This window comes from Nicotiana tabacum, chromosome 4, assembly GCF_000715075.1.
Source record: "Nicotiana tabacum cultivar K326 chromosome 4, ASM71507v2, whole genome shotgun sequence".
Lineage (NCBI taxonomy): Eukaryota > Viridiplantae > Streptophyta > Magnoliopsida > Solanales > Solanaceae > Nicotiana > Nicotiana tabacum.
Window position 1 is genome coordinate 57,524,406 of NC_134083.1, and position 13,147 is coordinate 57,537,552.

Genomic DNA, 13,147 nt, shown 5'->3' on the forward strand with positions numbered 1-13,147 from the left:
GGTTTTAAGGACATGTGTATTGATTCAACACATATAATCAAGAATATTAGATAAATGAATTAAAGACAGAATAAACGATCAAACCGGCTGTAATGTAATGGCCAAGCCCAAACCCAAGTTGAACAATAATTTTGCCCTCGATTGAACCCTTGGTTCGAACCCAGTTGTGAATGAAGAACAAGACAATTAAATAAGAACTTTTGCAGTAGCTAGAAAGTAGAAAATGAATTTGTATTATTTTGATTCGCGTGTTACAATGTGTCTTACAAAAGAAAAACTTCCCCTTTATATAGTAGGAAAGTTTATCCCTAATACAAGTCTAAAAAAGGTAAAAATCCTCTTTTCTCGTTAATTACTGATTTGTAACCGACATCGAGCGGGATCTACACCATGATATTCGGTTAGGTATGAATATCACGGCCCTCTATCGGGTGTAACCATTTACCGTGCTTCCCGAGGTTTTAGAACTCGTTCTGGGTTCGGAGAACGTCGTTTTATCATGCCCGATGATGAACACATTGTTCACCTTTCATGGATCTCGATACGAAGGGCTTCCAGCCTCGATTTCAATCTTGTGCGTCCATGCCCTTCTTCCGTTTTCTTCACCGGGAAATCGAGGTATGCATTATACCCGTATAGAGATAGTCACCTCGTTTTTCGGAGAGTAGGTTTGCCGAAACGATGGGAAACGATCAATGAACCCAGGTTCTTTCCTTCGTACGTTACAACTGAGATGACGGGTAAACCAAAACGTCCCATCAGTCGCGTCGTTCTGACTTTGGACACGTGTCAGCCACCGGCTTGCTGCCTTCGAATGCGAAACATCGCGCATTGATTGTTTTTTCTCATATAAAAGCTTCAACCTTTTTCACTTCTTCTATTTTTCGATTCTAGACTTTACCCTCGAACTCTCTAACGACTTCTAACTTCTCCAGATCTTCATACATTGTTCTTTGAGCCTTTATATCTTTATCTTCATCTTCATACATCTTCTTTGAACCTTCAATCCAGACCTTCATACCTTCATAGCATCTTCAAATCTTCATATTTTTCTTCAGGCCTTCATATTTCCCAGATTATAATGGCAAAAGCTTCCAGGTCGGTGCCTCAGCAGGCTACTCCTTCATCTTCCCACCCGGCCGCAGATGCCGAGGTGGCCGTTCCCGAAGTGGCTCAGGAGCCCCCTATGAAGAGCTTCATACCTAGGGCTGCTCCATCGGGGATGACTTCAAGGTCAAGAAGGCCTCTAGTCAACAAGACCGAGCCGAGAGAGCATGGAGATACATATGCTCTGTCACTGAAGATACCCTACCCGCAATCCGAGTGGACTGTAAATGGGAGGGTAAGGACGTGGTCGTTCCCGGGCCCAATGACGATATTGCTACTCACGTAAAGGGGTATTTGAGTGTTTATACTTACCCCTTCACGCTCGCCCCGGTGGACCCTAGAGTCCTTGTTTTTGCAAAAGGTACGAGGTGTGCCTTGGGCAAATCCACCTGGCCTTCTGGAGGATTGTGGTCCTCTTACGCCATTTTTTGAACAACACCGAAGCCCCTCGGTTCACCCTCGGCCATCTACTCTGCCTGTACAGTCCCCGAATCTTTCGAGGGGGACTGATCAAGCTCGTTCGCCAAGCAAGAAAGGCTCCTTTCTAGAGCGTCGACGAGGACCGAGATCGAGGCTAGCAGGAGAGGTTCGTTCGGGTGAAAACCGAAGACTTGATCCCTCCCGAGTTTTTGCCATTCCCCGGGGAATGGAACGCATTCTGTAAGTATTGTCTTTCTTGAGTATTCCTTTCTTTTTATTCTTTCTCTCATTGCATGTGTTTGTGGTCGTACAACTATTTCCCAAGTTCCTGATGCAATCCCCCGATTCAAGGAGTGGATCGAGAGGATCTGCAAGCAAATATTGTACACCAAGCGCGTATGGCACAAGCTTTCAAAGGGCAAATGAGAGGCCCGTTCTCATGGTGAGGTTCTTCCTTGAATAATTATCACCATGCTCTTAACTTACACAGTGCTAACCCTTTCTCTTTTCTTACAGGTTTGCCTAAGACCACCGAACTTAGGTCGTTGGATGAGGACGAGGATCCATCCTCGATTGCCGAACCCTTCATTTTGGGGAAGCCCAAGACTGTCGCGAAGGAGAAGAAGAATAAAAAGAGTTAGTCCTCGGGTTCCCTGGATGTCGAGGCGAAGAAGCAGAAGAAGGTGACCATCTGGGTCCAGAAGCCCAAAAAGAGCTCCAAGTCCACAGTACCGGACTCTGATTTTCTCTACCGGCTCAGGGAAGATCCGGAAGACGTTGACTTTTTCATTTCTCATGGGCCGACCCTCAATGAGGGGGATTGGGTGACAACCGAGAAAAAGGAGCATGAGGTCGATCTCCCTCTAACTCGGGAACCAGAGAAAGAGATAGAGGTTGCGGCCTCCCGAAAATCCGCCCCTATTCCGAAGGAGGCGACCGGTGTCATTGACATCATGGAGACACCCTCTTATAACGGGTCCATGCTCGAAGAGGCTCAAGAAGGCAAAGAGAAGTCAAGCGAGGGAGCACAGGGCCCAGACGATGCCCTCAACACATTTTTTGATGACATGGATATGGCCGCACTGGATGATTTTTTCGGGCTTGGTCACCTGGAGGTCCCAAAGAAGGATGTGCCCTCGGGAGCTGGCGTGGACCCCGAGCGCAAGAGAATGGTCGTTCTTACAATCTCGGAGGATGCCCGGGTCATGTCTACTCTGGTGGGCATAGCCAACTACCTCTGATGCCTAGTGACCTAGGAGGACCAGGAAAAGATGAACGAGGTAGGCACGTCGAGCCTTTTCAATGAGGCGCAACAGGCACTGAACCGGTTAAGGCGTCAGCCCTTTGTACCCTTTTGTGAATCTTACTTTGGTTTTTGATGTCCTCTACTAACTTCATTGTTTTTCAGGCTTCAGTGCTTTAAATGAAAGCTTTCTCCAGCACTGCTTGGAGATTAGCCAGCTCGAGTTCAAGCTCAAAGAGTAGGTCCAGAAAAAGGACATGTACAGGGCTCCTAGTGAGCAGCAGGACGAGGCCCTCAAAGACCTCCCGATTCTCCAGACCAAGCTGGAAAAAGCTCAGAAGGAGACCTTGATCCTGAAGCGGGAACATGCCGACCTGTTTGATAAGGTAAAGATCTTTAAGGTTAAAACCGAGCAGCTAGTCGTGGTAACTAACAACACAACTTCGCAGGTCCAATAGAAGATAGACTTGATCGACCAGCTGCGGGCTGAGATGGACGAGGTCAAGGCCACGGCCGAAGTGTGGAAGGGAAGGATGGACCTGCTGGCTTCGAAAAAGGAAGTTGCGAAGGCGGAGTTGGAATCAGTCGAGAACCAACTCTGGGTGGTGAAGGACAAAGACGATAAGTGGTCTCGGTTGAATGATGATCTCTGGGCATAGTTGAGCTCGTCCATCACGGAACAGGATGCTCTCGGATAAGAATATACTGCACTGAGGTCCAAATTTTATGTGACCTTTACTGATTCTAAGAAGATGGTGGCCCTATATAAGACCGATGTGGAGGCATCCGAGACCCTCTTAAAGATAAATACTGAGTACATAAAGCGGCTATCCCAGAGAGAGACCCTCGAAGAGATCCATGCCCGAGGTTTTGACCTATCGACCAAGATTAAAGAAGCTAGGAGGCTCGAGGCCGAGGCAAAAGAGGTATACGAACCTGAAGGTCTTGAAGGCTCGGAGGGCTCCGACTGTTCTAGCGACGAGTCGGGCTCCGGTGAAGACCAGGCATAGATGCCTTAGTATTTTTCCACTTTTTCCTTATGTATTATTTTGTTTTGAGGCCGTTCTATCGGGCCTTTGTAAATATATTTTGGAGTATATAATTTTTTCCCTTTCTGGCAATACTGTGTCTTTACTTTTCCAGCATCTTCTTGCAATTTCTATTTGCATATTATTTTTGATGCCTTAGCACAGAATTAGATGTAGTTCTGGAGCATCCGTTTTTCGGAGGTTCTAACGAAGCCCGACTTCGATGCAACTTTGGTTTACTTGTGGCTTCGAACCCTCGGTGAGATTGGAGGTTTCTAAGATGCTTAAGTATTTTTAGACCTTTTTGCCGAGGGTAACCTTTTAGTAGGTTTCGAATCATTCGTAAGGGCCTTACTTTATGGTTACAGATTTCGAACATCTCAGAGCCCTTTTTAGGGTAGCCGTAGCCTTTTATATTTGGGCACCGTCTAATGGGTTTGGTGCCTCCGGGATTCGGTAGCCTGGGTTATTCGAATTTTCATCGGGCGACAGTCCCCGAGTAGGGATAGCCCGTAGGCTTGACAGTCCCTGAGTAGGGGTAGCCCGTGGGCTTTAGGATCCATGATCGAAGAAGCAAAATGCTCAATAACAAAGTGTAAGGAAAGTAGAAATTTCTTTCATTACTTAGTATGCAAGGTACATGATCGAAGGCACATAAAAACGTGTGCCATGGCTAGAGTGGACTATGTGGGCACGGTTCATACCACCGTTTGACCCTTATAATAAATCCTAACCACCAAACCTTAGCTTTTAGCACATACAATTTTCTTTTTCCCTTGCTAAAGATTTTAATCCGGGGGGTAATAGCCCCCAGTATTCGAGGTCGAACTCGTGAGGGCTCGGAATGTTGTTGACCTGAAGCAAATGATTATTGATTCTGGATTGAAACCAGTCTTCAAATCTAAGGTAGCACGTTTTACTGTCGGCTCATTAAAAACCAAACCGAAAAACCCATTTTAGGACAAAACCGGTTCAAGGGAAAAAGAGTGCAACACATGCTTTCAGACCTAATAGCCACGTCCGTCCTTGGCTGATTACCTGCATACGTTAGTCTGACTTATAATATGATTAAAGTTATTGAGTTCGTACCTTAGCAGTATTACCGCTTTAATGTATCACGTTCCAGTTGTTTGGTAGTTGTACGTTGTTTCCCGTTTCGAGTTTATATGAGCCTTTGCCGGTTATTCCGACTACTCGATATGGTCCTTCCCAGTTCGGGGCCAGTTTCCCTTCGTTCGGGTTCCTGGTGTGTAGTGTTACTTTTCTCAACACTAAGTCCCCGACTTGAAAGTGTCAGAGACTGGATCTTCGATTATAATACCTTTCAATTCGCTACTTCTGGGCGGCCAACCGGACCAGGGTGACCTCCCGCGTTTCATCCAATAGTTCCAGACTCGTGATCATGGCCTTGCCGTTTGGATCTTTGGTCGCATACTGGAACCTGAGGATCGATTCTCCCACCTCGGCTGGTATTAAGGCTTCGACTCTGTAGACCAAGGAAAATGGGGTGGCCCCGGTGCTTGATTTCGAAGTTATACGGTATGTCCACAGGACTTCGGGCAGGATCTCCTTCTATTTCCCTCTTGCACCGGTTAACCACTTTTTCAGGTTTTGAAGTATAGTCTTGTTCGTTTATTCTGCCTGCCTATTCCCACTAGGGTGATAAGGCGTTGATAGTATCTTCTAGATCTTGTGATCTTCGAAAAACTTACTCACCTTGTTGCCGACGAATTATTTTCCGTTGTCACAAACATCTCGGTCGGTATCCCAAATCAACATATTATGTGGTCCCAGATGAAGTCAATGAATTCTTTCTGCCGGACCTTTTCGAATGCTTGAGCCTCAACCCATTTGGAAAAATAACCGGTCATGAATAGTATGAATTGAGCTTTACCGGGTGCCCATGGCAGGGGGCCAACGATGTCCATTCCCCAATTCATAAATGGCCACCGGGGCAGGATCGAGTGGAGCATTTCTCCTAGTTGATGGATCATCGGGGCGTGTCTTTGGTAGTTGTAGCATTTTCGTACGAAGTCCTTCGCATCCTTCTCCATTTTGGTTCAGTAATAGCCAACCCTAATTAGTTTTTGAACCAAAGATTCTGCCCCTGAATGGTTCCCACAAGTGCCTTCTTGAACTTCTCTCATGGCTTATTCGATCTCTCCCGGTCCCATGCATCTGGCTAGCGGGCCGTCGAAGGTCCTCCTGAACAATGCCTCTTCGACCAAGCTAAATCTGGCAGCCTTGGTGCGCAGGGCTCTCAATTCTTTGGGATCTGAAGGCAATTTTCCTTTCTTCAAGTAGTCTATGTATTTGTTCCTCCAATCCCAAGTTAAACTCATTGAGTTCACTTCGGCGTGGACTTCTAGCTGCACTACTCATTGTTAGTCAATTTCACAGTTCTAATAGATTGCCTAATTATATTTCCCGTAGGCGGTTCTAATACGATACCGAGGACAGACCCCTTCGCGTTCGAGGCACCATCCGTGAAAAAGGTCCAGATTCCCAAAATAGTCCCTGAGGTTAACAATAATTCCCTTTTGACTTCAGGTATTAAGGCTGGCGTAAAGTCAGCCATGAAGTCTGCCAAAATTTGATACTTTATGGCAGTTCAGGGTCGATACTCGATATCGTACCTGCTAATTTCCACTGCCTATTTAGCCAATCATCCCGAGAGCTCGGGCTTGTGCATGATGTTACTTAGCGGGTAAGAGGTCATGACACATATGGGGTGGCATTGAAAGTATGGCTTTAGCTTCCTGGAGGCGCATAGCGAAGCGAGCACTAATGTTTCTAGATAAGGATACCTTGATTCGGCTTCGCCTAGAGTTTTACTGACATAGTAAATAGGAAATTGCGTAGCTTCTTCCTCCTGAACTAAGACTCCACTTACTGCTACCTCGAAAACCGCCAAGTAGAGGTACAAATATTCGTCTTCCTTTGGAGTATGCATCAGGGGTGGACTCGATAGCTACCATTTGATTTCTTCCAAAGCTTGATGGGGGTCCAGGAAAAGTTATTCTTCTTCTTTAACAGTGAGAAGAATCTATGGCTTTTCTCCGAGGACCTCGAGATGAACCGGCCCAAGGCGGCTATACGTCCGGTCAGTGTTTCAATGGCCTTGACATTGTCCACAATGGTGATGTCCTCTATGGCCTTTATTTTGTCAGGGTTGAACTCGATTCCTTGATTGGATACCATGAACCCGAGGAATTTTCCCGATCCGACCTCGAATACGCACTTCTCTGGGTTTCGATTCATGTTGTATTTCTTTAGTATGTCGAAGGTCTCCTATAAATGTTTCAAATGGTCCTTAGCTCACATGTACTTGACCAACATATCATCAATATAAACTTCCATTGATTTTCCTTTCTGTTCTTCGAACATCCAATTTACTAGGCGTTGATAGGTGGCACCGATGTTCTTTAATCCAAACGGCATTACATTATAATAGTAGGTGCGAATTTAGTAATGAAAGAAGTCTTTTCTTGATCATCCAGGTCCATCTAAATTTGGTTGTACCTGGAGTAGGCATCGAGAAAGGTAAGTATCTCATGCCCGGCTATAGCATCGATCATCCGATTGATGTTAGGCAAAGGGAAAGAATACTTAGGGCATTCTTTGTTTAGATTTTTGTAATATACACACATTATTATCTTATTCCCTTTTTTAGGCACTACCACTACGTTAGCTAACCAGTCCAGGTATTTAACTTTCCGGACGGACCCTATTTTAAGGAGTTTGGATAGCTCGTCCTTGATGAATGCATGCTTTATCTCGGACTGCGGCCTCCTCTTCTGCCTAATAGGATTGAACTTCGGGTCCAAACTCAGCTTATGAGTGGTTACCTCCGATGGGATCCCTATCATATCAAGATGGGACCAAGAAAAACAATCTATGTTAGATTTAAGAAAATCAATAAGTTTTTTCCTGAGCTCGGGAACTAACCCTGTGCCCAGGTATACATTTCAATCCGGTAGGTGTTCAATTAATATGACTTGCTCCAACTCTTCGACCGTCGATTTGGTGGCGTTGGTGTCATCAGGAGCTATGAATGATCTCGGGACTCCGTAATCATCCTCCTCGTCTACTCCTCGTTCCTCCGGTTTGGCTGAGGTCGGCATTAGTGATTGCTATTTGATTTCTTCCTTTCTAGTCGGCTCCGCGTTCTTTGATGTCAAAACCGCGGGCACCGGGATTACCTCGTTGACTCCGAATATCTCTTTTACGGACGGTTGCTTTTCGTAGACTGTATTGACTCCTCCCGGTGTAGGGAATTTCAACACTTGCTACAAGGTCGAGGGTACCACCCTCATGTTGTGAACCCATGGCCTTCTCAATAGAGTGTTATACCCCATGTCCCCTTCGATAACATAGAACTTTGCCTCTTAGATCGTCCTGACAGTGTTTACTGGTAGGGTTATCTCCCCTTTAGTGGTTTCGCATGCCATGTCAAATCCGTTCAACACCCGGTCTGCTGGCACTATTTGGTCCTCTAACCCCAATTATTCTACGACCCTTAATCTGATGATATTGGCGGATCAATCAACACATGTTTAAGTCGTGATTTATTGATAAGTACGGATATTACCAGCGCATCATTGTGAGGTTGCACGATGCCCTCGGCATCCTCGTAGCTGAATGAAATGGTTCCCTCCGGGACATAATCTCGGGTGCGTTTTCCCCTTGTGATAGATACTTTAGTGCGCTTTATTGTTCCTATGATCATGTTGATGATGTGTTGATACTCCTTTTGTTCGACTTGTTTGTTGGCGTCCATGTTCCTGAAGTGGCTTTTGGCTTGATCACTCAAAAACTCTCGGAGGTGCCCGTTGTTGAATAACCGGGCAACTTCTTTTCTCAACTGTCGACAATCCTCGGTCCTGTGACGGCAATCCTCGGTCATGTCGTGATACGTACATATTAAGTTAGGATCTCTTTAGGTTAGGTCGGATTGCAATGGTCGGGGCCACTTGGTCTCTTTGATGCGCCCGATGGCTGAGACGATGCAGGCGACATCAACATTGAAGTTATACTCTGATAATCTCTGACGAGCGCAAAACACACACTTAAATTGTGCTCGCTTGTCAAAGATAATATAGTATAATATCGTGTCCATAGGGATTGGATTTAAAGAGTATTATCGTAGTTTGTAGCTAGATTTCTATTTAGGAGGATCAACAGTTGAGGTTTATATAATTAATAATCTAAAATCTACAACTATTGACTAATGTCAATCGCAACAAATGTAAGAAAGAGAGTTATCAATGGGAGAAAATATGAGTTGATAGGATAGGTGCAAGATAATTGTTCGGGATCTAACTCTAGATAATTCACTTCTAATGTTCAAGTGAGTCTCTCGAATTCACTTAATTATCAGTACAAATGATTAGAAGAAACTCCTCTCTCGATTAAGTCTCAACCTCACAATATGAACCAATTTAAGCTCGGTGAAGATATGCAAGAATTCATAATGGATTGATCTTTAGGAGAACCTCTTTGGATTATCCTCCTAACTAGGTTTAATCAAGGATTCAACTAGCCTCTTTCGATTACTTAGAAGAATCTATGAACTCAACCAATAATATAGTGCAAATATATCATAAGTTATGCCTCTTTCGATTACAAGAACAAGTGAACATATATGCAACAATTAAATCTTCCAAAAACGATTCAAATACATAAAAATAGAGTTATAATCTACAAACAACCATCAATACACCAAATCCATCAAAACCCAAAAGGTTCTACTCTATAGACATGGAGAAGTTCTTCACAAATGAAATAAAAGTAGACATGGAGCCCAAACGGATTTATGAGCAAAAGGTTATGTGCATTTTACTGGACAATGAGCAGTATGCCTGCTCGATTCTTCGTTTCATTCTTAAAGTGCATTATTATCTGTTGATCCCCGAACACGATCCCAAATTAACCCTTGGGCTTTTACTTAGACTTCAAAGCTCCAAAATAGCCGGAATTCATGCCACAACATCTACATAGCTCGAAATCACTCCTACAGGGCATAAAATACACAATAAGTGCAAAACACGCCTAATTAAAGCTCAACGTAAGTAAAGTGCAGTGAATTAGAGTGCAATAAGCGACTAAAACATGGGATTATAGCCTACTATCAACACCCCACACTTAAACCATTGCTCGTCCTCGAGCAATCAAACTATACTTCACATAGACATGACCTTTTTAAACAACTCTCCTAACTTATCACACCAAGAATATTAGAAAAGATTAAGCACAAGACCGTAACATCCTCGCCTCAAGAGTTGACTCATTTATGCCACATATTTTTCACAACTCGCTCGCTTACTCTAACACGGAGGTCAATGACATTTTCTTTCCTTCATGAATCAAGTGCCCTCACACAAGAATAGAGAGTAATTCCACAAATAATAAAGTTTAAGAACAATTAGGAACTCAAGATAGGAAGAATTCACTCACTCTCAGAACAACATTCATGTGCAACAAAAAATGTACCATAAGCTTGCCCGTAGTGTACTACTCTACTAATTGAGCTTATTCAGTCAAGGATCTAGTAGGACTTTAATTGGTTGTAATGTAGGCTGCAGGACGGGTAGGATATATTTGGATATATTGACTACACATCCCTAAGCACTTTAATACATACAATTGACCGTTCAAAACCCCACACTTATGTCAAACCATAACTCCACCTTTACATCAATATACATTAACTCCCTACTTCTTTAAGCACAATTACATCAAGTAACCACTATCAAGGAATATTTTTCACAATCATACACTTATTTGTTTTTCTTTATTTTTCAATTCAAGTGGCTCTTTATTTTTCAAAATTGTGCACCTTTCTCCTTAGTTCAACAATATTTTTCACAATCATACACTTATTTGTTTTTCTTTATTTTTCAATTCAAGTGGCTCTTTATTTTTCAAAATTGTGCACCTTTCTCCTTAGTTCAATAGTTCCACTCAAAAGCCAAACCAATCACCCCACACTTCAACTTTTACAAAGTTCATACAATTTCAAGTGCTCACGAGAGGTAAATCACAAGATCAATCCATTCATTCACAAGATCAATCCATGCATATTCCTGTAAATCTCCAAAAACAAAATTCACATGATCAAGGTTAGAGTAAGAAATGAAGAAGAGGGGTCATGTGAGTGTTCCTCTGGTATGTCCAAGACCATTTGTTCCTCATTCTCTTCTACTAAAAATTACAATTGTGGATAGGTGGATGAGGTTTTGAACTCTTTTTGTATTGCTTCATAATCAACCAAAGCTTTATTTTCAATCATCTCAGTTGAAACATAGTCCTTTTGTAGAGGAGAAAACTCTCTTTGTAGATGTTCATCATCTCGGGTAGGCTCATTTTCACACGGTTTCTCTTCCATATATTCACCATCACAATGCAACGAGCTAAGTCTATTTACTAATTGATTCACTTACATTGTTAGGTTGTTAGTGGCTTCATCATCTTGTATAAATTTCTCTTCCACCTTATTTATGAACTTATACATAAGCTCTTCTAAACTGCCATTCTCCTCTTGAGGTGGTTGTCTCGCTTAGCTTTCATTCTAGTCATAATAAGGGTATTCATCACAACCAGAGTAAGAATTGTACCCATATGAATCCTCATACCTGTACGGACTAGAGACAAAGTGAGAGTGTTCAAAAGATGAATCACATAAAGATTACCTACCTGCTTGACAATCAACTCATAAATGATTTCCACCGTATTTAAAACACATAGTAGACTGTTGACAGTGTTCAACTGCTAACTCTTCAACCGTTTTCTAGGCTGGTTGTACTACATCTTCACATCATTTAGAGTTCAATAACAAGAATATGTTCTTCAAGATTTTTTTCAACAAAAAAAAACTTGAAAAGAAGTTAACCAAACAAACTAAAATTAAAATAAAAAATAAAAAAAATTAAAAACTAATTCCTGAATTAGAACTACAAACTACATCAAACACCATTGATTTCCAATCCCTGGCAATGTCGCCAAAATTTAACGAGCGCAAAACACACATTTAAATTGTGCTCGCTAGTCAAAAATAGTATAGTATAATATCGTGTCCACATGGATTAGATTTAAACATTATTATCGTAGTTTGTAGCTAAATTTCTATTCAGGAGGATTAACAGTTGAGGTTTATATAATTAATAATCTAAAATCTACAACTATTGACTAATGACAATCGTAACAAAAGTAAGAAAGGGAGTTATCAATGGGAGAAAATATGGGTTGATAGGATAGGTGCAAGATAATTGTTCGGGATCTAACTCTAGATAATTCACTTCTAATGTTCAAGTGAGTCTCTCGAATTCACTTAATTATCAGTACAAATGATTAGTAGAAACTCTTCTCTCGATTAAGTCTCAACCTCACAATATGAACCAATTTAAGCTCGGTGAATATATGCAAGAATTCTAAATGGATTGGTCTTTAGGAGAACCTCTTTCGATTATCCTCCTAACTAGGTTTAATCAAGGATTCAACTAGCCTCTTTAGATTACTTAGAAGAATCTATGAACTCAACCAACAATATAGTGCAAATATATCACAAGTTATGCCTCTTTCAATTACAAGAACAAGTGAACATAGATGTAATAATTAAATCTTCCAAAAATGATTCAAATACATAAAAATTGAGTTATAATCCACAAACAACCATCAATACACCAAATCCATCAAAACTCAAAAGGTTCTACTCCATAGACATGGAGAAGTTCTTCATAAATGAAATAAAAGTAGAGAAAAATATAAATACAATCCAAACCCGGATTTGAGTGAGGACGGAAGGATGAAATCCTTGTGCTCGTGCTTCTCCCTCTTCTCCCTAGCTTCCTTAGGTCTAAGGTATGTTAAAAGTGTGTCAAAAATAGTGTTTTGGGGTATTTATCCGCCCCCAAAACAAATCCTAGACGAAACTACATTTTTCTTAGCGAAATAGGACTTCTCCCAAATAGGACATGTGCGGACGAGCACCTGGAGACCGGCTTGCACACTTGGTTGCACATTTTGCACATTGTTCTGCCTCAAGTGCGCGTCGAGGTGTGCGATCGCGCACTTGGTCACGCACCTGGGTGGTAAGTTAGGAATTTTGGAAAACGTAAAACATGAAAGTTGTAGCCCTTTTAAATAGATTTCCAACTATATATTGTGGAGCCCAAACGGATTTATGAGAAAAATGTTATGTGCATTTTATTGGACAATACGCAGTATGCCTACTCGATTCTTCGTTTCGTTCTTAAAGTGCATTATCATCCGTTGATCCCCTAACACGTTCCTAACTTAACCCTTGGGCTTTTATTCAGACTTCAAAGCTCCAAAATAGCAGGAATTCATG